This window comes from Pseudophryne corroboree (assembly GCF_028390025.1).
Source record: "Pseudophryne corroboree isolate aPseCor3 chromosome 3 unlocalized genomic scaffold, aPseCor3.hap2 SUPER_3_unloc_58, whole genome shotgun sequence".
NCBI classification, from domain to species: domain Eukaryota; kingdom Metazoa; phylum Chordata; class Amphibia; order Anura; family Myobatrachidae; genus Pseudophryne; species Pseudophryne corroboree.
The window spans coordinates 704,458-730,423 of record NW_026967550.1 but is presented as its reverse complement, the minus strand read 5'-3'; positions in this window follow the sequence as shown (position 1 = coordinate 730,423).

Sequence of the window (25,966 nt, the reverse complement as noted above, 5' to 3'; positions counted from 1 at the left end):
TTCTGTACCAGGGATAGGTTACACTATTAACCCTTACATGCAGCATTCCACCTGGGGTTTATCACATCCAGCAGGGGAAGCGGCAGCCTCTCAACAAAAACAGGCTAAAAGGCCGGTGGTAAGTAAATCACATAGACATGGAACAACATCTTCACAGTCTACACATGCTTCAGATGAGGATTCATCAGAGGATGAAGACTCATTACACTCTAGTTCTGTATACGAAGATGAGGAAGGAAGGTCTCAGCTCAGGGGACATATCTGAGTTAATTAATGTGATGAAAGCCATTCTATCCTTAGAAGAATCAACAGAGCCTGTGTTAAAATCCAAGTCACCTGTGTTTAAATGTCCCAAAACAGTCAGGACTGTGTTTCCTGGGTCAGAACAGCTGAAGGAAATTATGAAAGAGGCTTGGGCTACTCCCAGTAAGAAATTTAGAAATCCAGTGAAATGGAATTCCAATTATCCTCTTCCAGCTGGGGACTATTTAAAGAGGGAGGTGTCCCCTAAAGTAGATACGCATGTCATTCGATTAGTGGGAATATCTATATTGCCTCTGCCTTCAACATCATGAAATGTCACGGATAGGAGAGTTGATGGTTTTCTAAAACAAAACAAAACATTTTTTCTTTGTCTGGGGCAATCATAAAGACCAGTCATGGCTTCAGCCTGGCTGGCAAAAGCAGTGGCAACCTGGACTGATGCATTGGAAGGGGACCTTTCAATTGAATCTAGAGAGCAGAAATCTCACATAGCACATGTCAAACAGGCTGCAATGTTCTTGGAAGAAGCAGCCTTGAATATGGGTACTATTGCCTCTCAGGCATCAGCTTCAGCAGTAGCCGCTCGCAGAGCAGTTTGGCTACGTACAGGGAAACCTGATTCAGAATCCAAAAAGGTTTTGAAGTCTTTACCTTTTACTGGAGATATTCTTTTTGGTAAAGACTTAACCGGTATCTTGGAGTCAGAAGCAGACTCCAAAAATGTGAAGTTTCCTTCCACATACAAATTCAAGCCTAAAATTCTGGCTTTTCAGCCCTTTCTGTCTCAAGGGAAAACAAAAAGAAAAGGAGATGGTAAACAGTCCCAATACAACAAGTCTGGTGGTAAAGCCGAATTATAATAATAATAATAGAGAGTTCTCCATTGTGATGATATTCAGCATATAGAATTTATTATCAAAGAGGGAACCACACCCAATATTCTGTGCAGAGGAGCATGGACCAAGATAGAATTCATCAATGAGCCTGTGTCTTTAGAACACTGACTTTACATTATTTATACCATAACATTATACAATTATTCAGAGCTTATTTACAAACAAGGCGCACATATAGATTAAATCATGGAGATACATTGGTTGATGAACAATAAGGGGAAATGCCAAATATGGTCAGATTAGCTAATTAAAGAGAGTGGTTTTATCCATAAGATGGCAGACTTGTCCATGAATCTTGAATCTCCTATACATAACAATTAGGTTCTCTAATAGGCTTCGTTGTCATAAAGGTCATTCTTGTTCATAATAACGTGTTGTCTAAAGTGTAGGTCCATCAGATATTCCATGATATGTCCTTCTTGTACTGCCACAAAGACTCATACACTGTCATTGAGCACTCATTATCTATACAAAGGCCTTGCTACTAGCCACATAAACACCTAATCAAATGATGCTCAAGGGTTGTGGGAGAATATTACTCTGTGCATAGTAACTCTATACTAAAAGAGGACACTGTTTAAGGGAACATTAGAATATCAAGAATCATAGCACAATTAATGAGACAATACAGGATATTTGATTTAACTTCAACACAGTGAACTTTACATCACTGTCCGCAAGGGATATGTCTACAAACAGGACACTTAACCATTAGGCTGCCAATGTTTTTGTACAGCAGGGAGACTTTTCTCAAGGTGTATTCTGAGACTGTTACCACTTTCAGGTGGAAAATTACCAAAACTATAAACACGGGTCGAACCAGTGATTCTGAGATCACTGACTGTGGTGTACATCACTGAGGGAAGGCCACTTAACCATTAGGCTATGGAGCCTGCACAGGAATTTGCAAAGCAGAGAGACTTTTCTCAAGGTGTATTCTGAGACTATTACCAATATCAATATCATATGGAAAATAACCAACATTGTCGAGTCGAATTCCTGGATTCGAACAGGTGATCCTGAGCCTGCCCATGTTTTTACACAGCAGAGAGACTTTTCTCAAGGTGTATTATGAGACTTTTACCAATATCAATATAAGGCGGAAAATGACCAATACTATAAACACAGGTCGAATACTGGGATTTGAACTAGTGACCTTAACATCACTGTCTGCAGAGAACATCACTGTGGATAGGAAACTTAACAATTAGGCTACGGAGCCTTCCCATGTTTTTGCGCAGCAGAGAAACTTTTCTCAATGTGTATCTTGAGACTGTTACCAATATCAATATCAGGCGGAAAATGACCAATACTACCAGGTTGAACATCACTGGAGGAAGGACACTTAACCATTAGGCTATGGAGCCTGTACATGTATTAACACAACAGAGAGACTTTTCTCAGTGTGTATTCTGAGACTGTTACCAATATCAATATCAGGCGGACAATTAACAATACTATCAGGTCGAACCGATGACCCTGATATCACTATCTGCAAGGAATATCATGGTGGGCAGGACATTTAACCATTAGGCTAAAGAGCCTGCCTATGTGCTTGCACAGCAGAGAGACTTTTCTCAAGGTGTATTCTGTGTATTTAATGTTGATGTTGAAATGTAATAAAATCAGTAATAATAATAATAAACACAGTGCAACATCCATCAGAGGATACAATCATCATCCACAAGCCTAGGGTACTCTAAAGGGACCAACACACTAATAGAATAAGAACTCATTCATATCGTTTAGTGTGTAGGCACCAACGATGAACGATGCGTGGACTCGTGCTCGTCCATCATTGGTGCCCCGTCGCTTATGCATGCAGGCCAATATGGATGTGATTGTCCATATTAGCATGTACTGCTATGGACCTGGGTGATGGGGGGGAGTGAAGAAACTTCACTCCCTCCATCACCTCCTCCCAACTGCCGGGTTGCCCGTCGGCCAGCTCGGCGACATATCAATGAATGTGTTGGGTCTTTAGCCATGTGGAAACATTTCCAAGGTACTCAATGAGCCACCACATGGCCAAGCATGTTCTGAGACTGTTACCACTATCAGATGGAAAATAAATACTATGAAGTTGAACCAGGGATTCGAGCCAGTGACCTTGACATTACTGTCTGCACGGTACATCACTGTGGGAAGGACACTTAACCATTACACTATGGATCCTGCTTAGATTTTTGAACAGCAGAGAGACTTTTCTCAAGGTGAATTATGAGACGGATATCAATAGCAATATTAGGTGGAAAATGACCAATACTTTAAAAGCAGGTAAAACCAGCAACCCTGACATCACTATCTGCAGTGTATATTACTGAGGGCAAGAAACTTAACCATTAGGCTGCAGAGCCTACAAATGTTTAGGCACAGCAGAGATACTTTTCTCAAGGCGTATTCTGAGACTGTACCAATATCAGGCAGAAAATGACCAATACTATAAACACAGGTTGAACTCAGGATTTGAAGCAGTTACCCTGACATCACTGCTATTTAGGATGAATGTCAGATTGATATTAAGACAGAGGGAGAAGAAGAGACTTATGTGACTGATATGAAGGCAGAAGATATAGATAGAGAAGGAGAGACGTATGTGACTGAAATAAAGGCAGAAGATATAGAGGGAGAAGAAGAGACGTATGTGACTGATATAATGGTAGAAGATACAAAGGGAGAAGAAGAGACGTATGTGACTGATATAAAGGCAGAAGATACAAAGGGAGAAGAAGAGACGTATGTGACTGATATAAAGGCAGAAGATATAGAGGGAGAAGACAAGACGTATGTGACTGATATAAAGACAGAAGATATAGAGGGAGAAGAAGAGACGTATGTGACTGATATAAAGGCAGAAGATATAGAGGGAGAAGAAGAGACGTATGTGAGATATAAAGGCAGAAGATACAGAAGGAGAAGAGACGTATGTGACTAATATAAAGGCAGAAGATACAGAAGGAGAAGAGACGTATGTGACTGATATAAAGGCAGAAGATACAGAAGGAGAAGAAGAGACGTATGTGACTGATATAAAGGCAGAAGATACAGAGGGAGAAGAAGAGAGACATATGTGACTGATATAAAGGCAGAAGATACAGAGGGAGAAGAAGAGAGACATATGTGACTGATATAAAGGCAGAAGATTTAGAGGTAGAATACGAGACATATGTGAGGGGTGATCAGCAGTGTAAGGAGGAGGAGATCCCTACAGATATCAGCACAGGTGAATAATAAACAATTATGACAGAAAAGAGTCACATTCTCCCTTCTCATTCACTACATCAGTCTCTTATACTACACCCTCCTCTGTCAGCTCAAACTAAGGGAAATGTATCTGCCCAGTGGGGGAGTCAGGAGACATCAGCACCTATTATACTCCTGCTTTCCCCCTCAAATCATGTCACTGTGTATCTAGCCCAGAGATCTGACCAGTCTCCTCCCCACACTCTCTGGTGTATCTTATACATCAGGAGCCATCAGCCCCTATTATACTCCTGCTCTCCCGCTCACATCATGTCACTGTGTTACCAGCCCAGAGATGTGACCAGTCTCCTCCCCACACTCTCTGGTGTATCTCATACATCAGGAGCCATCAATCCCTATTATACTCCTCTCCCCCTCACATATTATCACTGTGTGTTACCAGCCCAGAGATCTGACCAGTCTCCTCCCCGCACTCTCTGGTGTATCTCATACATCAGGAGATATCAGCCCCTATTATACTCCTGCTCTCCCCTCACATCATGTCACTGTGTGTCACCAGCCCAGAGATCTGACCAGTCTCCTCCCCACTCTCTCTGGTGTATCTCATACATCAGGAACCATCAATCCCTATTATACTCCTGCTCTCCCCCTCACATCATGTCACTGTGTGTTACTAGCCCAGAGATCTGACCAGTCTCCTCCCCACACTCTCTGGTGTATCTCATACATCAGGAGCCATCAGCCCCTATTATACTCCTGCTCTCCCCCTCACATCATGTCACTGTGTGTTACCAGCCCAGAGATCTGACCAGTCTCCTCCCCACACTCTCTGGTGTATCTCATACATCAGGTGCCATCAGCCCCTATTATACTCCTGCTCTCCCCCTCACATCATGAGGAGCAGCATGCAGCCAGCATTCCTCTTAGGAAGACAAATTCAATACTGGCTGGCGGCCGGCAGCAGCATTGACACGTCACTCGTTTTTCCAGCAGCAGCAGTTCTAGTCTGCGACTGTCAGTGTCAGTGAGTGAGTGACTTGTAAGTAAGCTGCTGCAGCTTGCAGGGGAAAGAGAGGGGCAGCCAGACCAGGCTGAGGAGGAGCAGTGTAATTGCAGTGAGTGCCATCAGGGGCATTTGTTTGAAGCACACCACAACATCTGACAATGTATCTGCTGTATTGGGATTGCTACAAGGGTGGATATTTTATATTGCATTGATGTCAACAGATGGTGCTAGACACGCCCAAAAGGCGGTGCTAGACACACCCCTCCGACGGTGCACCCCCTAATAAAATGTGCTGTGCACTCCTATGATATTGTCACTGTGTATTACCAGCCCAGAGATCTCACAAGTCTCCTCCCCACACTCTCTGGTGTATCTCATACATCAGGACCCATCAGTCCCTATTATACTCCTGCTCTACCCCTCACATCATGTAACTGTGTGTTACCAGCCCAGAGATCTGACCAGTCTCCTCCCCACACTCTCTGGTGTATCTCATACATCAGGTGCCATCAGCCCCTAATATACTCCTGCTCCCCCCCTCACATCATGTCACTGTGTGTTACCAGCCCAGAGATCTGACCAGTCTCCTCCCCACACTCTCTGGTGTATCTCATACATCAGGAGCCATCAGCCCCTATTATACTCCTGCTCTCCCCTCACATCATGTCACTGTGTGTTACCAGCCCAGAGATCTGACCAGTCTCCTCCCCACACTCTCTGGTATATCTCATACATCAGGAGCCATCAGCCCCTATTATACTCCTGCTCTCCCCTCACATCATGTCACTGTGTGTTACCAGCCCAGAGATCTGACCAGTCTTCTCCCCACACTCTCTGGTATATCTCATACATCAGGAGCCATCAGCCCCTATTATACTCCTGCTCTCCCCCTCACATCATGTCACTGTGTGTTACCAGCCCAGAGATCTGACCAGTCTCCTCCCCACACTCTCTGGTGTATCTCATACATCAGGAGACATCAGTCCCTAATATACTCCTGCTCTCCCCCTCATATCATGTCACTGTGTTACCAGCCCAGAGATCTGACCAGTCTCCTCCCCACACTCTCTGGTGTATCTTATACATCAGGAGACATCAGCCCCTATTATACTTTTGCTCTCCTCCTCACATCATGTCACTGTGTGTTACCAGCCCAGAGATCTGACCAGTCTCCTCCCCACACTCTCTGGTGTATCTCATACATCAGGAGCCATCAGCCCCTATTATACTCCTGCTCTCTCCCTCACATCATGTCACTGTGTGTTACCAGCCCAGAGATCTGACCAGTCTCCTCCCCACACTCTCTGGTGTATCTCATACATCAGGAGCCATCAGCCCCTAATATATTCCTGCTCTCCCCCTCACATCATGTCACTGTGTGTTACCAGCCCAGAGATCTGACCAGTCTCCTCCCCACACTCTCTGGTATATCTCATACATCAGGAGCCATCAGCCCCTATTATTCTCCTGCTCTCCCCCTCATATCATGTCACTGTGTGTTACCAGCCCAGAGATCTGATCAGTCTACTCCCCGCACTCTCTGGTATATCTCATACATCAGGAGCCATCAGCCCCTATTATTCTCCTGCTCTCCCCCTCACATCATGTCACTGTGTGTTACCAGCCCAGAGATCTGACCAGTCTCCTCCCCACACTCTCTGGTGTATCTCATACATCAGGAGCCATCAGCCCCTATTATTCTCCTGCTCTCCCCCTCACATCATGTCACTGTGTGTTACCAGCCCAGAGATCTGACCAGTCTCCTCCCCACACTCTCTGGTATATCTCATACATCAGGAGCCATCAGCCCCTATTATTCTCCTGCTCTCCCCCTCACATCATGTCACTGTGTTACCAGCCCAGAGATCTGACCAGTCTCCTCCCCACACTCTGGTGTATCTCATACATCAGGAGCCATCAGCCCCTATTATTCTCCTGCTCTCCCCTCACATCATGTCTGTGTGTTACTAGCCCAGAGATCTGACCAATCTCCTCCCCACACTCTCTGGTGTATCTCATACATCAGGAACCATCAGCCCCTATTATACTCCTGCTCTCCCCCTCACATCATGTCACTGTGTGTTACCAGCCAGATATCTGACCAGTCTCCTCCCCACACTCTCTGGTATATCTCATACATCAGGAGCCATCAGCCCCTATTATTCTCCTGCTCTCCCCCTCACATCATGTCACTGTGTGTTACCAGCCCAGAGATCTGACCAGTCTCCTCCCCACACTCTCTGGTGTATCTCTTACATCAGGAGCCATCAGCCCCTATTATACTCCTGCTCTCTCCCTCACATCATGTCACTGTGTGTTACCAGCCCAGAGATCTGATCAGTCTACTCCCCGCACTCTCTGGTATATCTCATACATCAGGAGCCATCAGCCCCTATTATTCTCCTGCTCTCCCCCTCACATCATGTCACTGTGTTACCAGCCCAGAGATCTGACCAGTCTCCTCCCCACACTCTCTGGTGTATCTCATACATCAGGAGCCATCAGCCCCTATTATACTCCTGCTCTCCCCCCTCACATCATGTCACTGTGTTACCAGCCCAGAGATCTGACCAGTCTCCTCCCCACACTCTCTGGTGTATCTCATACATCAGGAGCCATCAGCCCCTATTATTCTCCTGCTCTCCCCCTCACATCATGTCACTGTGTTACCAGCCCAGAGGTCTGACCAGTCTCCTCCCCACACTCTCTGGTGTATCTCATACATCAGGAGCCATCAGCCCCTATTATTCTCCTGCTCTCCCCCTCACATCATGTCACTGTGTTACCAGCCCAGAGATCTGACCAGTCTCCTCCCCACACTCTTTCAGTGTATGTTATACTCCAGTTCAAACTTCATTGTATTTTTAATTAAACATAAAAGCAATGCCAGAACTATAGTACTGGTTATTGTCAATTACAGAATTATATAATGTACCATGTAACATCCTGGGTCTTCTCAACTTATTTATAGTAATTTGCCATTTTTTAACATAAATGATACAATATTTAATTTGCTTCATATGTGCATAATGTATTTTATTTCCAGCAGATGGACACACAAGCAGGAATATCTCAGTAGGACATCTAATGTTATCACCGGATTGTGACATAAAAGATAATGACAGTAGACCGGATTCTCCAGGAGCTAACCCCATTACCCCAATTATACATCCAGCTCTATCAGCTGATCCCTCTGAGCCTGGGAAATGTTCTCCTGGTCACTCTGATATTGGTGCATCTGTTACAGCTCTGAGAGTAGATACAGTGTTTCCCTGTTCTATAGATGCCAAATGTTTTACACAGAACACAAAGCATATTAACCCACACACAGGTAAGGCAGGTGAGAAGCCATTTCCATGGTCTGAGTGTGGGAAATGTTTTACATACAAATCAGCTCTTGTTACACATCACCGAAGTCACACGGGTGATAAAACTATTTCCATTCTCGAAGTGTGAGAAATAAATCAGCTATGTTGCACACAATAGACATCACACAGGTGAGGAACCTTTTCTATCTCCTCACCATTGCCATGCAATGTTCCTCAAGGTCCTGTCCTATCTCTTATGCTTTTTGCAATATAACTGCTGCCACTAGGTGAAACAATCAGACGTCATGCTCTTGTCTACCACTGCTGTGTAGATGATCTGTCTTTTGCTCCGGGTCCTGAGAACCAAATGGCAATCTTAAATGGCTGTCTAGCTGAGCTCCAGGTGTGGGTGATGCCAGTTGTCTGTGACTCAGTCCTGGTGACACAGAGGTCATTATGGTAGAAGCTCACCAACAAAGGGCAGGGCTACAGCGTTGCCAATCAACTGAACTTATGCATGTGGGTATCGTAGGATTTATAGAAATTGTAGTGAGATAACCAAAAGTCAGAAACAAATAGAATTTTATGGCAAATGCTTTTTAGAAAATTGATATCCAAAAAAATGTAGTTGAACAAGCATCAAAAGAGTGTCAGGAATCGACTCACCAAGCTGACATCCGTCCGCCGCTGCGGACTCCGTCCTGGCTCCCTGCGGTCACCTGTCGTCTGTGTCCCTGCCGTGGGACGCCATCACGGGCCTGGGGGCGCTCCTGTTACAGCGGGCGTGTAGCGCGCCGCGTTCCCGCTAGGCCGCGGCGTGGGCGCCGCCATGACAGTTTACAACAGCCAGCATACAGCGGCCAATCCGGTGCTTGGCCGCACCCACTTTCCCTCACTCACCCAATGCCTGTGAACCAAGGGGTACATAAGAGACTGCAGGATCAGTCTGCAGGCATCCTGGACTTTGTGTCACTCCTGCGACCCATGTGAAAGGATCTGTTCCTGTCTCTTCCGTGTACCTGGCTCTCTACCTAAAGACTTGTACTCCTGGTTATCTGCACAGCTCCGTGGAACTTCAAGGCCCAGCAATTCCTGCAATCTTCAAACAGGCTTCACACCCATCACCATCTTGTGTGCTTCAGCCTTGCAGTTGAGACTGACTCCAGGTGTGTTCCATTCCTCCACCTGTGATACAGCTTGCTGCTGTCAGTGCTTCACCACCTGCACTGTGGATAGTCAGACTCCTGCCTCTGCTACCAGGTTTTGCTCTTCAACATCTCACTGCCAAAGTTTCATGTTTTAAACCTGCACTGGTTTCCAAACCAGATTCATCTTTACAAGCACCAGTTCATCTGTTTATCATCTTACCGGTTATTATTTCTCCAGTCATCTTTCATTCTGTTGCCATAGACTTTCAGCTATTACGCTGTGTGATTGACATTTACATTTTGTTATTATTTCTGCTGCCATTCTGTTTTATCATCTGCTAAATAAATATCATTGCGCTCATGCGCAGGAACGTTATCCAGCCTCCTCGTTTTCTCCCATCTACCTCCACTGACCCACTAGCGCCCCCTCCGGGGACACAGCCAAAACACAATCTGACAGTAAGTCCAGGATCGATGGACTCGGATGGTGGACGGAGTGTGGGGTCAGAGGCCTTGCAAAATCTGGTCTCCCGTCTGGATGGTCAAGAGGCTGCGCAGCAGCAGATGTTTCAATTCCTGCAAGGGATGTCCTCCCGGATAGATACACTACAGCAATCCCTGCCTAGTGTACTCACTCCTACTGTTCCTGTTACTCCAGCACCTGCCAGTGCTGTGAGTTCCTCTATGCCGGCTGCATCAGCTCCAGTGTCACGTCTGCACCTGCCCGTGCCAAGCAAGTATGATGGCAGTCCAAAGTTATGTCGCGGGTTTCTCAACCAATGTGAAATCCAGTTTGAGTTGTTGCCACATAATTTCCCCACGCCAAGATCCAAGGTTGCCTACATCATCTCCTTACTTTCTGGATCTGCTCTGAGCTGGGTGTCTCCTCTGTGGGAACGTGCTGACCCTCTGATTAACAACTACACAGACTTCGTGTCAACCTTCAGACGGATCTTTGACGAGCCTGGTCGTGCAACATCAGCTTCCGCTGACCTGATTCAACTTCGTCAAGGTACCCGTAGTATGGGACAATATGTCATTCAGTTCCAGACGTTGGCCGCAGAGATTCAGTGGAATAATCAGGCCCTGGTAGCAGCTTTCTGGCATGGACTTTCTGACCGGATCAAAGATGAACTGGCGACCCGCGACCTTCCTGTACAATTGACTGAATTGATTTCCTTGTGCATTAAGTTGGACTCTCGCATCCGCGAACGCAATAATGAACGCGCTCGGAGTGAGCCACGCAGATCAAGGATGATACCTTCAGTACAGTTCCAGTCTCCTTCTTCTGACGAGCCCATGCAGGTAAATAGGTCCCGCCTAACTCCTGAAGAGCGGGCAAGAAGAATGCGTGAGAGACTCTGTCTGTACTGTGCGGCTGCGGGCCACCAGATTAACTCCTGCATAGTGCGTTCGGGAAACGCCAGATCCTGACTTGTAAAGGAGGAGTCAAGTTGGGATCTTTTAGTCAAGCTCCTTCTAATCAAGACCTTATCCTTCCTGTGACGTTAGAGACTTCAGTTGGGCTCCAGTCCGCATCAGCATTAGTGGACTGTGGAGCTGCAGGAAACTTCATCACCCAAGCTGCGGTAAATAAATTTTGCTTACCTATATGTGAACTTTCCTGTCCAGTTTATATTACCGCCGTGGATGGTAGTCGAATCTCCAAGGGGAATATTTCTCATCAAACTGCACCAGTGGTCCTGGGAGTTGGATTCCTACACTCTGAACTGATTAAGTTCTTAGTCATCCCTCAAGCCACCCAGGAGATCGTCTTGGGCATGCCCTGGCTCCAGCTACATAATCCACAGTTTGACTGGTCAACGTTGCAGCTTACCTCATGGGGTTCACATTGCCATCAGTCCTGTTTAGCCCAAGTGTGTCCCATAAAGTCTACCGAAGTAAAGACACAGTCAAGTCTCCCAGCAGCTTATCAAGATTTCTCAGATGTCTTCAGTGAGAAGGCCGCTGATGTCCTACCGCCCCATAGGGAATGGGATTGTCCCATCGATCTCCTTCCTGGCAAGAAGCCACCTAGGGGGCGCACCTACCCGTTGTCTGTTCCTGAAACTGAGGCGATGAGCGAATACATCAGGGAGAATCTACAGAAGGGATTCATCCGTCCTTCATCATCACCCGCTGGTGCAGGTTTCTTCTTTGTTAAAAAGAAGGATGGAGGACTGCGTCCATGCATTGACTACCGGGGTCTCAATGACATTACCATCAAGAATAGTTATCCATTACCACTCATTACCGAATTATTTGACAGAGTTAAAGGAGCCCGCATCTTCACCAAGTTAGATCTCCGCGGTGCCTACAATCTCATCAGAATCCGGAGTGGTGACGAGTGGAAGACAGCTTTTAACACTCGAGATGGCCATTACGAATACCTGGTAATGCCATTCGGGTTGAGTAATGCTCCAGCAGTGTTCCAACACTTTGTGAACGAAATCTTTCGTGATGTCCTGTATAAGTACCTCGTTGTTTACTTGGATGATATCCTCATCTTCTCCCAAGACCTTCCATCTCATCGTCTACAAGTCCGTGAAGTCCTCCGACGTCTTCGTGAGAACCGGCTCTACGGTAAACTATCTAAATGCACCTTTGAAGTTCCCTCTATACCCTTCCTGGGTTATATAATTTCCGGATCGGATCTTCAGATGGACCCGACAAAATTGGAAGCTATTGCCAATTGGTCCATTCCAAATTCTCTCAAGTCTATCCAGCGGTTCCTGGGTTTTGCCAACTACTACAGGAAATTTATTCGGGGATTCTCCACTCTCATCGCTCCTATTACCAACCTGACTCGGAAAGGGGCAAACCATTCCAACTGGTCAGAAGAAGCCTTAGCAGCCTTCCAGAAGATCAAGCTGGCCTTTATGTCTGCTCCAGTTCTGTCTCAGCCAGATGTAAACAGACCGTTCGAGTTGGAGGTGGACGCCTCTACAGTTGGGGTTGGAGCTGTTCTCTCCCAAAAGGGAACCGATGGGAAAGTCCACCCTTGTGGATTTTATTCTCGCAAATTCCTTCCTGCAGAAGCTAACTACTCCGTTGGAGATCAAGAACTACTGGCGATCAAGCTGGCTCTCGAGGAATGGAGATACCTCCTAGAAGGGGCCAAACATCCGTTCAACATCTACACGGATCATAAAAACCTGCTATATTTAAAGGCAGCTCAGTGCCTTAATCCTCGCCAGTCCAGGTGGGCTATGTTTTTCTCACGTTTTAATTTTAAGCTTCATTTCCGCCCAGGTTCGCAGAATGTTAAAGCTGACGCTTTATCCCGATCTATGGAATCCGAAGAGGAAACGCCTGACTCAGTGCCACATTCCATCCTGAGTCCAGTGGTATTCGCTGCATCTCAAGTCTCCCCAGCTCCTCCTCCTGGTAAGACTTTTGTTTCCCCAGAACTCCGTCCCAAGTTGCTATCTTGGGCCCATCAATCCAAGTTCACCGGTCATCCTGGTGTCCTGAAGACCTTCAAGTTTCTCTCTGAGACATACTGGTGGCCAAAGATGAAGGCTGACATCAAGGATTTCGTGGCATCCTGTCCTAAGTGTGTGCAGCATAAGACTCCTCGTCAGTCTCCAGCAGGTCAGTTACAACCATTGTCTGTTCCTAGTCGTCCCTGGTCACACCTGTCCATGGATTTTATCACCGACCTTCCTCCTTCTCAAGGATACAATACCATCTGGGTTGTAGTGGACAGATTCACCAAGATGGCTCATTTTGTTCCTCTCCAGGGTCTCCCTTCTGCCCCGAAACTTGCCCAAATCTTCCTACGGGAGATTTTCCGCTTACATGGTCTACCCTCAGAAATAATATCCGACCGGGGGGTACAGTTTGTAGCGAGGTTTTGGAGGGCCCTCTGTTCTGCCATGCAGGTCAAGCTGAAGTTTTCGTCATCGTACCATCCTCAGACGAATGGGCAGACAGAGAGGGTTAATCAAGAACTAGAGACGTTTTTAAGATTGTATGTTTCATCTTCTCAGGATGACTGGTTCGATCTGCTCCCATGGGCCGAGTTTGCCCACAACTTCCGCTATCATACTGCTACTGAAACAACACCATTCTTTGCAGTATATGGGCAACATCCCCGTGTTCCAGACTTTCAAGAACTCCCTCATATGGATGTTCCTGCTGCCACTACTGCTCTGACTCAGTTCTCGTCAATTTGGAGAAAGATTCACGTGTCTCTCAAAAAGGCCTCCAGCCGGTACAAGTACTTTGCCGACCGCAAGAGACGTGCGGTTCCTAACCTGAAACCTGGGGACAAGGTTTGGCTGTCAACCCGTAACCTCCGTCTTAGGGTCCCGTCCATGAAGTTTGCACCACGTTTCATTGGTCCTTTCCCTGTCGAAAGAGTCATCAACCCTGTGGCCTACAGACTGAAGTTACCACCTTCTCTTCGAATACCTAACGCTTTTCATGTTTCTCTCCTCAGACCTCTAGTCCTGAACCGTTTTCAGAGTGCTCTTCCAGTTGGCCCCAAAATTCGAACTCAGCGGGGCGTGGAATTCGAGATTGGCAAAATTCTGGACTCCCGTTGCCGGTATGGACGTCTCCAGTACCTGGTCGATTGGTCCGGTTATGGCCCAGAGGAGAGAAGTTGGGTAAATTCGTCGGATGTCCATGCTCCAAGGTTGGTCCGTGTCTTCCACAGCACTCATCCTTCCAAGCCACGTGGGTGTTTGGTGTCCACCCTTAAAGGGGGGGGTACTGTCAGGAATCGACTCACCAAGCTGACATCCGTCCGCCGCTGCGGACTCCGTCCTGGCTCCCTGCGGTCACCTGTCGTCTGTGTCCCTGCCGTGGGACGCCATCACGGGCCTGGGGGCGCTCCTGTTACAGCGGGCGTGTAGCGCGCCGCGTTCCCACTAGGCCGCGGCGTGGGCGCCGCCATGACAGTTTACAACAGCCAGCATACAGCGGCCAATCCGGTGCTTGGCCGCACCCACTTTCCCTCACTCACCCAATGCCTGTGAACCAAGGGGTACATAAGAGACTGCAGGATCAGTCTGCAGGCATCCTGGACTTTGTGTCACTCCTGCGACCCATGTGAAAGGATCTGTTCCTGTCTCTTCCGTGTACCTGGCTCTCTACCTAAAGACTTGTACTCCTGGTTATCTGCACAGCTCCGTGGAACTTCAAGGCCCAGCAATTCCTGCAATCTTCAAACAGGCTTCACACCCATCACCATCTTGTGTGCTTCAGCCTTGCAGTTGAGACTGACTCCAGGTGTGTTCCATTCCTCCACCTGTGATACAGCTTGCTGCTGTCAGTGCTTCACCACCTGCACTGTGGATAGTCAGACTCCTGCCTCTGCTACCAGGTTTTGCTCTTCAACATCTCACTGCCAAAGTTTCATGTTTTAAACCAGCACTGGTTTCCAAACCAGATTCATCTTTACAAGCACCAGTTCATCTGTTTATCATCTTACCGGTTATTATTTCTCCAGTCATCTTTCATTCTGTTGCCATAGACTTTCAGCTATTACGCTGTGTGATTGACATTTACATTTTGTTATTATTTCTGCTGCCATTCTGTTTTATCATCTGCTAAATAAATATCATTGCGCTCATGCGCAGGAACGTTATCCAGCCTCCTCGTTTTCTCCCATCTACCTCCACTGACCCACTAGCGCCCCCTCCGGGGACACAGCCAAAACACAATCTGACAAAGAGGCCCTAAGTCTGACCAGGGAGGAATTATTAGAATATACAACTAAACCTGATAATAGACCAGAAGGGAATTCATTACGAGGTATAACACTTATGAAAGCTCATCAAAGAGGTCCTGAAAAAACATTGGAATAATTTACTCCTAGACCCCGGACTTGGAGGTGTATTACCACATGAACCTCAGGTGGTCTTCAGAAGGGCACAGAATTTTAAGGAGGTTTTGGCTCCTAGTAAGGTCACTACAAGAGAGACGAGGAAGCCCTTAGATTGTCATGGGTGTTTTCAATGTGGTAAATGTATCATCTGTGAGCATATTGGGGGGAATTCAGACCTGGTCACTGCTTGGATTCGCATCGCAAGAGTCGGGTTTTAGCCAAATGTGCACGTGTGAAGCCAGTAGTGCACATGTGCCGGGCTCGCTGTGCGATGAATGTGCAGCAATACACATGGATTTTCTGTTCACTGTCAGGCAACGACAAAGAGGCGTGGTGAAGGTGGTGCGTGGGCGTGGCTTTGCAGGATAGTGAAAAGGGGCGTGAAAGTGGGTGTCTGGCAGGGGAGTGTTCTAGGGACTGCAGGCATGGTTTTACACAGCTGCAAAGCAAATCACTGCTAGTGCACACTGGGCGTTCACAGCTGGCGAGTAGATCTTGGGCTGCACACGACTTGCAAATGCTCAGCGCGGGTGTCCTGTCTGGCGTCATCCAGTGATTAGTTGTAAATCACACACACCTGTATGCAATTCATCCGCCTCCACAGCTCATTTCACCTGCAGCTCCCTCTGAGATGGTATGTGCCGACATCGTGGGGTCCTGCACCCCAGGCCCATACCTAGTATTAGGAACCCCCCCAGTGATGGAGAAGCCTTGTCGATTGGCCTGGGGGCTTAACCCTATATCTGCAGATATACGCAACTAAGATCTCCGTATTATCTGACTATTATTATGTAGTAATATTATTCACTCGGTGTGCATTAGGGAACACAGTTTTTTTCCTACACAGAATTACCCCTCCCCTTTTAGCACCTGAGTGACATTACAATCTGATTGAGCAGCTTTCCACTTTGTGTATTGTATATAGAGAGGCATAAATGGGTCAGCATTAGGAGGGATTGCTGACTCCAAAAGTGCCACAGGGGAAGCCAGGGGTATCCCCAGGTAAGCTGGCTCTCAGATGCTGTAGGTGCCATTACCATGTGGCCTTACACTGGGAATTGAACCCAGATATATTTGTAATTATTTATGGGGTGGGTGTGGGGTGCGGTGGCCCCTGTGTCGGTATGGCTGGGCTGCTTCAGGTCGGCACACCCTAACACTTTATTAACACTTATTATTTTTCCTATCACTTTGTATATATTATTTTAATCACACCACTTACATAGCACTTCTGTGCTTCTTATTAACCCCTATTAATTCTCACCTGTGTGCTGACCTGGGGTGGCCGACCTGTGCCGACATCGTGGGGTCCTGCACCCCAGGCCCATACCTAGTATTAGGGACCCCCAGTGACAGAGAAGCCTTGTCGATCGGCCTGGGGGCTTAACCCTATATCTGCAGATATATACGCAACTAAGATCTCCGTACTATCTGACTATTATTATGTAGTAATATTATTCACTCGGTGTGCATTAGGGAACACAGTTTTTTTCCTATACAGAATTACCCCTCCCCTTTTAGCACCTGAGTGACATTACAATCTGATTGAGCAGCTTTCCACTTTGTGTATTGTATATAGAGAGGCATAAATGGGTCAGCATTAGGAGGGATTGCTGACTCCAAAAGTGCCACAGGGGAAGCCAGGGGTATCCCCAGGTAAGCTGGCTCTCAGATGCTGTAGGTGCCATTACCATGTGGCCTTACACTGGGAATTGAACCCAGATATATTTGTAATTATTTATGGGGTGGGTGTGGGGTGCGGTGGCCCCTGTGTTGGTATGGCTGGGCTGCTTCAGGTCAGCACACCCTAACACTTTATTAACACTTATTATTTTTCCTATCACTTTGTATATATTATTTTAATCACACCACTTACATAGCACTTCTGTGCTTCTTATTAACCCCTATTAATTCTCACCTGTGTGCTGACCTGGGGTGGCCGACCTGTGCCGACATCGTGGGGTCCTGCACCCCAGGCCCATACCTAGTATTAGGGACCCCCAGTGACGGAGAAGCCTTGTCGATCGGCCTGGGGGCTTAACCCTATATCTGCAGATATACACAACTAAGATCTCCATACTATCTGACTATTATTATGTAGTAATATTATTCACTCGGTGTGCATTAGGGAACACAGTTTTTTTCCTACACAGAATTACCCCTCCCCTTTTAGCACCTGAGTGACATTACAATCTGATTGAGCAGCTTTCCACTTTGTGTATTGTCTCCTTGGGGGATACCTTCTTGTTTCCCCTGCATGTTGCTCATAACTCCGTCTCTGCGGTCCTTGATCCCAATTTCGTGTGTCATGTCGTTGTCATGGGGTTCGGTATGAGTTTTGTATGTTTTTACTTCTACAGTCTCGTGCAAAATTTCCCTCTTTATGACAGTAATAACAAGTTACCACATTTGACTTACCCACAGGGGTCTGAAATTTAAGCTGAGGTGGCCTTGTGGTCAGGGCCTGTATACTTAAGGCCATTAACTTATCACTCTGCGACTCCCTGTGTCTGGTGATATTCCGATCATGATCAACAGCGGCCTCTCTCAAAGTAGCCACCGACAAACCTCGCCAACATGGTTGGGTGGTCTGTACCCTAGTCTTCAGTACTTCTTTTTAACCGTCCATTAACACAGATACTGCTACTTCTCTATGATTCACATTTGTTTTAATGTCTTCTATCCCTGTATACTTAGCCATTTCCTGCAGTGCCCGATGGAAATAATCAGCAGCTGTTTCTCCCTCTTTTTTTTTAATGGAGAAAATTTTGTTCCATTTAACAACAGCTGGGAAATACTCTCCTAATTGTGAATTGATTCTCTTTACATTATCTTGATTGTACGCATCTGTAAGGGGTACCTCTTCGTCTAATTTACAGTCAGCGATGAATTTCACTGCGTCAACATTGGGGGGTAAACATGCCCTCAGCAATACCCGCCAATCTTTGTTATTGGGCTCCACAGTATTTCCTAACTCTCTAATGTACTTCTGGCTTGCAACTAGATCTTTCCTAGGATCAGGGAATTCAGACACCATTGATCTTAATTCCGTTCGGGAAAAGGGGCAGTGCATGGCGATGTTTCTGACAGGAGTAACTCCTGTAGTGTCAGTTTTCCCATTTGGCACTGCAATTACCCTGACAGGATTAAGTTCAATAACATCATTCTGAGTAGATTCTACAACATGTGGTGTAATGGTTTCAGCATAGTGCATGGTGCCGTACTTACCGGTTGATACGACCTCACCTGTCCCTCCGCTAGGGGCTTTTGATACTACTCTTACGGGTTGGGCCGTGCCCACTGTTGTTTCTGCTATGGTGGCTGCTAGAGAGAGTCCCGATATTGTTGTGGGCTCATCCAGTGTCGGATCTAGACTTAACTTTTAGGGGGGGGGGGGGCGGTTTAAGAATTATAACCCCTCCCCCTAATCATAGCCCCTCCCACTTAGTAATACCCTTCCCGTTCGCTTCTAAAATTTCCTATTGTTGCCATTACTAATAAAATGTTGCCAGTTAGTGGAGACAACCCTGCGCACTGGTGATACAGACTGGCGAATCGCCATTCCTTCCATCAGAGGTGGTAGAGGCTAAGACAGTAGGGTAATTTAAATATGCATGGGATAGACATAAGGATATTCTTACAAAGAAATAAGGATCACATAAGGTTAGAGATAAAAAATAATGTAAAAAAAAAAAAAGGGGGGGGCAGACTAGATGGGCCAAGTGGTTCTTATCTGCCGACAAATACTGTTTCAACAGCACACAGATTGAGCCGAAATTCACATTACAGCACACATTGTAGCACACTGAATGAGCCGAAATTCACATCGTAGCACACTGAATGAGCCGAAATTCACATTATAGCACACCGAATGAGCCGAAATTCACATTATAGCACACTGAATGAGCCGAAATTCACATTGTAGCACACTGAATGAGCCAAAATTCACATTGTAGCACAATGAATGAGCTGAAATTCACATTGTAGCACACTGAATGAGCCGACATTCACATTGTAGCACACTGAATGAGCCGAAATTCACATAGTAGCACACTGAATGAGACGAAATTCACATTATAGCACACTGAATGAGCCGAAATTCACATTATAGCACACTGAATGAGCCGAAATTCACATTATAGCACACTGAATAAGCCGAAATTCACATTGTAGCTCACTGAATGAGCCGAAATTCACCTTGTAGCACACTGAATGAGCCGACATTCACATTGTAGCACACCGAATGAGCCGACATTCACATTGTAGCACACTGAATGAGCCAAAATTCACTTCGTAGCACACTGAATGAGCCGAAATTCACATTATAGCACACTGAATGAGCCGAAATTCACATTATAGCACACTGAATGAGCTGAAATTCACATCATAGCAAGCAGAATGAGCCAAAATTCACATTATAGCACGCTGTATGAGCCAAAATTCACATTATAGCACGCAGAATGAGCCAAAATTCACATTATAGCACACTGAATGAGCCAAAATTCACATTATAGCACACTGTATGAGCCAAAATTCACATTATAGCACGCAGAAAGAGCCAAAATTCACATTATAGCACACTGAATGAGCCAAAATTTACATTATAGCACGCAGAATTAGGCAAAATAATGCAGGGACATAATGCAGGGAGAAGAGGGGGGAGAAATGGGACACAGAGGACACCCCCACCACCACCACACACACACACATACATACATACATACATACACACACACACACGAGATACCTACTCATATAAATGGCACACACTGGAGGCCGGGTCCCGCCGCGTTATTAGGAACTGGTGGAGAGCGGTGAAGCGGCGGGGGACGAGGAGAGAGAGCGTCCTCACATGCGTACAGCAGCTTCTGTTCTGACCACGCCCCCTCCTCCCTGTACGCGCGTCAGGACGCTCTCTCTCTCCTCGTCCTCCGCCGCGCTGCATCGCTCTCCACCAGTTCCCAATAGGGGGGCGTTCAAGTCAACCCGAACCGAGGTTGATTGCTCCCTACCTGAACAACTGGCCCCCATCTTTGCAGGTGTTGCTTTCACTACCTCTGATCTTCAAATCAGGGTCTTCAGCGAACCCTTACAAAAACCAAGATGTCCGGGGTAGGCCGGCGGCGGAAGTTTACCGAGTACCTCCACTCACTCGCCCACGTCGACCAATACGCCCACACACTGCCTTAGCGCTGGCGTACTCAACCTAGGGCCCCTGCGACCTGAACCTCTATTTACTGGAACATGTGGGTGTGATCCGAAGAGCACTTAACCCTTTTCCAGTAACTATTGGTTGTTGGATAGTTTCCGAGTGACCAGCGAACCTCCCTTAAAATAAAAAAAATTACACAAATCACGTTAGAATGTACAAATAGTGTTTATGACCCCTCTAGCGTACGCAAACGGTACTGGGTCAAGTTACAAACTAATGCACACAATTACGTGTGGTACAATCGTACTGCACACAAGCAACTAATCTTATGTGCGGAATGACCAGTGGAATCGAAAATTGTGGCTGCGAATTCCTTCAGCCGGAGCTTAATGGCCTATATGGGTACCGCACCAACCCTTCCTAGTGTTGTGCTTCTTGACTCTATCTATAGCGGACTTCCTAGTCTGCTGTACCTGGACCTCCTGGTCCGTGACCTCCTGGTCTGTGCTACAGTAGACCTCCTGGTCTGCTATACTCTAATGCTCTTATTTTAATATGTTTAACAAGGGATGCCTCCCAAGCCACCGTGCTGTCACTCTCATGTATGTACCTCACGAGAACTCGATTTCCTGTGGTTCCACCCAAAAATGAGAAAATACTTATATATATGTATATACACTCTTTCATCTCATATACTCTTTACTTTTGTTTCTGCGCAGAAATCCCTTTCATTCAGTATCGCAGTCTAGTCCAGAGGAGTTGCAACTAGAGAAGGATCTATTAGCTTAAAATTTTGGACACTGAGATTGATTTGCACTATTATCACGTTGCCTCCGTATCGCCTACTAAAACAATACTATCGTGTGATTTGTATCATGTGGGCGTACCCAGACGCTCCGTTGCGTAATATACGCTCTGTGCGTCGGCCCTTGCATCGCGTACACTAGTCCCGCCCTTTGTTAGAGACACGTGTACGCAAGCCAGGTATATCCACAGAAATACAACCAACACGTTTATATCAATGTAAATGACCTTTAACTGTAATCATCTACCAAACACCACACAGATCTTTCCTTGTATCTTTAGGCAAAGCCGTGTGCGTGTTTTACAAAATTACCCCTTAATGTATTATTTTTACTTTTTTTAACTACCAATAGCAACAAATCTTTCTCAGCACGTTATCAATTATGAAATGGCAAACAGGAAGGTAGATATGTGAAAATACACAAAATAGAATTCTAAATTAATTAATAATCACTGCTTGCAATAGTATGATTTTCATTGTATAGCTATCTTGTAGAACATACATTGATGTCACATACATATAGATATTACATATATGTACTAATCACTATTACATATATGAGACCTTATTCAGTGCTTCTAATTTGCATATGAGTGTGCTTTTTAAGTATCTGTGAAGGCGATTTCTTTCACTGCTGGGAGAGAGAAAAAAACAAAACCCAGTTACACAGGTTCATTTGCATTTCAATGGCCCATCTCACAAGTAGCAGAGTTAAAACAGGCTACACTGGGGAAAGAGAAAAGAAAAGAAAAAAAAACCCACAACTTTGTTTTATTTGTGTATTTCCTAAATCAAATATTCATTTTACTATTAACTTATATTAATCCCCATCTGAACTATTTATAATTGATTTATGATATGGATTAGATAAATGCATTAAAAACATTAAATGATGAGTTATTTTTGACAATGGATGGCTGATTATTTCCTGAGTCAACTGAAAATCAGCCGCTTAGAAATTTCTTTTTGACCTTCCCAAAATGGCCGCTGCTCCTCCCCCTTCCACATCCATGAGGGTTACACAAAATGGAGGACAGACCATGCGGCTCCTTTTGTCACAAAGAAAATCATCATGCCAGCCCCTGAAATTATTTTTAAGCCTGGGTAAAAACTATCACGCTATGCAGAGCGATTAAAAATACTTTTAAACCTATTTAAACAGACAAGCAATCCAATCTGCATGTGCAGTTGGCACCAAATAGAAATAAAAACCAGATTTACAAAGACAATAGCTTAATGTTCCTACCTTCTTCGGATTCCACCAGCATCCAAACAAGCCAAAAGAATCAGACGCAGACTCTCATCTGATCAGCACTACAAGATACTACCTTTCCTCCCTTTGCTGATCGATAAAGTCTGCGCATTTTCGCCTGACTATGGATATGAGATGGACCGCACTTGCCCCCAATTGATAGTCAACTATCTACCTTTTAACATCAGCTATATACTAATACCGTGTAGCCGTAATGGCTGCTAAACCACGTGCACATGCTACGCACTCCGTACGCTATTTACGTATGAAGACCTCGCACGTGGTATGCAAATTAAGTACACACGCTGTGCTGGGTGTACGGAATACACACAGCGAGCGTACACCCAGATAATAACCTTTCTAAACTTTAAACACAGAATATGCTTACACTGTAAACCTTAATACCGTGGTACTGTAACACTGTAATAATGTACTGCTTATAGACCTTCTTAACCTTGTTAATATAAAAGCTGCTTGAGCGATTGAGACGCTCCAAATACCCTCAGCAATGTAATAAACACACAATACCTTGCTAAGGCTCCAAAACCTTTACTAACGAGATTTAGTTATATCAAAAGGGGAAACACAGTTAACAGTTCATACACTACAGGCTAACATCAATATCTAACAGAATAACTACACATAAATATACAATAGCGGCACAATCGCAAACAATAACATACAATGAGAGAGAGAGAGAGAGAGAACGTGGCCAAATACAGTCAGAGAATAAAGTTGGTCGCAGAGAGTACTTACACACTGGGAATGAATCGCAGGCGCAATCTGGTTACCAGCTCCTGGTTAGTCAATGATGAAAACCGTTGTGGGGAGTAGACTGAGCTGCTCCAGGCTGGCTGTTCTTATATACACTACATACAGTACACTACAAAGGGCCCTACCATCTCATTGTTCATTGGACACAGGAATCTGTCTTCACATTATAACAAAAGGTCATAGGTTAGTTTGAACAGGTGGGCTGTGACTATTTCAGACTGCTCAGGTGGGAGGGAATCTCAGGATTCCCAACACATGGACAATGTATTGCAAATACAGTAAATGTCCAGGAACTACTTACAGACATAACTATACGCAGGAGCAATTAATCTCTACCTAACCAGCACCGGATTGTTTCTAATAAAATACTCTTCGGTTAGGTACCAAACACCACTGCTCAAACCCTGTCTGACCCTTCGTATCATGCAAAGAGGAATTCCTCTGTCCAGTGACCAGTTACATTAAACAGACTTACAGTTATTATTAAGGGGAACATTACTTATAAAACATACTATTTGGATTTACTATGTAACGATTGAGTCGCCCGCTAGACGCACACAAATTCTACCGTAAATGCACATACCACGCACTCGAGCGCATGGCCGAGGAGGCGCCGTCACGCAACTGCGAATATGTGCACGCACGGGAGAGAATGTGCATGTGCAGCGGGAAAGCGCATGGGGTGAATATATGGCAACGTGTAGCGTGATATTTTTCCAACTTTGACAGTACATGCCCCTCACAGCCCACTAGGGATGGCCACAGCTGCATTACCTGTGTAATACTCCCCGCCCAGTCTCCTCCCTCTCACACATCACTTGGGTACATGCCTTTTACAGCTCACTAGGGATGTCCATCGCTGTGTTACCTGTGTAATGCCCCCGTCCCTGTCTCCCCCCTCTCACTACGGTACATGGCTCTCACTGCCTGCTAGGGATAGTTATTGCTGCATTACCTGTGTAATGTCCCCCACCGTGACACCCCCCTCTCACACATCACCTGCGTACATGCCTCTCACTACCCACTAAGGATGTCCATTGCTGTGTTACCTATTTAAGCCCCCGTCCTGTCTCGCCCCTCTCACACCTCACCTGGGTACATGCCTCTCACTACCCACTAGGGATGGCCATTGCTGTGTTACCTGTGTAATGCCCCCACCCTGTCTCCCCCTCTCACACCTCACCTGGGTACATGCCGCGCACTGCTCACTAGGGATGGCCGTCGCTGTGTTACCTATGTAATGCTTCCGTTCTGTCTCGCCCCTCTCACACTTCACCTGGGTACATGCCCCTCACTGCCCGCTAAGGATGGCCATCACTGTATTACCTGTGTAATACTCCCCACTGTCTCCCCCCTCTCAAACCTCACCTGGGTACATGCTCCTCACTGCCCACTAGGGATCTCCATCACTGTGTTACCTGTGTAATGCTCCCCACTCTGGGGTATATTTATTAAGGTCCCGATTTTGACGGAGATGCCGTTTTTTCTTCAAAGTGTCATCTCGGTAATTTACTAATCAAAAATCACGGCAGTTATGAGGGCATTCGTAATATTTTGGAAACCAATGGTGGGAACTTTGCGGTCAGCGGTTGACCGAAAGTAACCTCACCGCTGACCGCAAAGTTCCCACCATTGGTTATAATGGAGCGCATAGGCGCTACATTATAACACTGCCGTGTGCCGCCTGTCATACAGTACAGGAGCACACAGCCAATCAGGAGGGTGCCACAATGTGGCGCTCCCTGATTGGCTGATGAAACCCTCTTAGACATAAGTCAGAGGGGGTTTCTGGTATTTGGGGAAAGGGGTCCCATGTGTAAACATGGGGCCCCTTTCAGTTCGAGGTCGGGTGCCCGTTTTTTTATTTTGACAAGTACGTGGATTACAAATGGATTACAAGCAGAAGAGCCTTCTACCCTGGATTTTGCGAGTATAATTTTTTCAACAGGTACACCATGGATTCTACACGGAGAAGAGGACCGACCCTCGTGTAAACATAAGGTAAGTATGTGTATATGGTGGTGTGGATGTATATATTAAAGTTATACTTTCAAGGTGTGTGTCTTATGTCTTTATTGGGGTATTTTTTTAGTAGTAGTACTACAGGTACCAGCGGGCCCGGTTTTCCACCGCATGCTGGTACTTGTGGTTCTCCAAGTACCAGCTTGCGGGGGAGGCTTGCTGGGACTTGTAGTACTGCTACTAAAAACAATATTCAAAACTTTTAACAAAGGCTATCAGCCCCCCATCCGCAGCCTTTGGATGGGGGGGACAGCCTCGGGCTTCACCCCTGGCCCTTGGGTGGCTGGAGGGGGGGGACC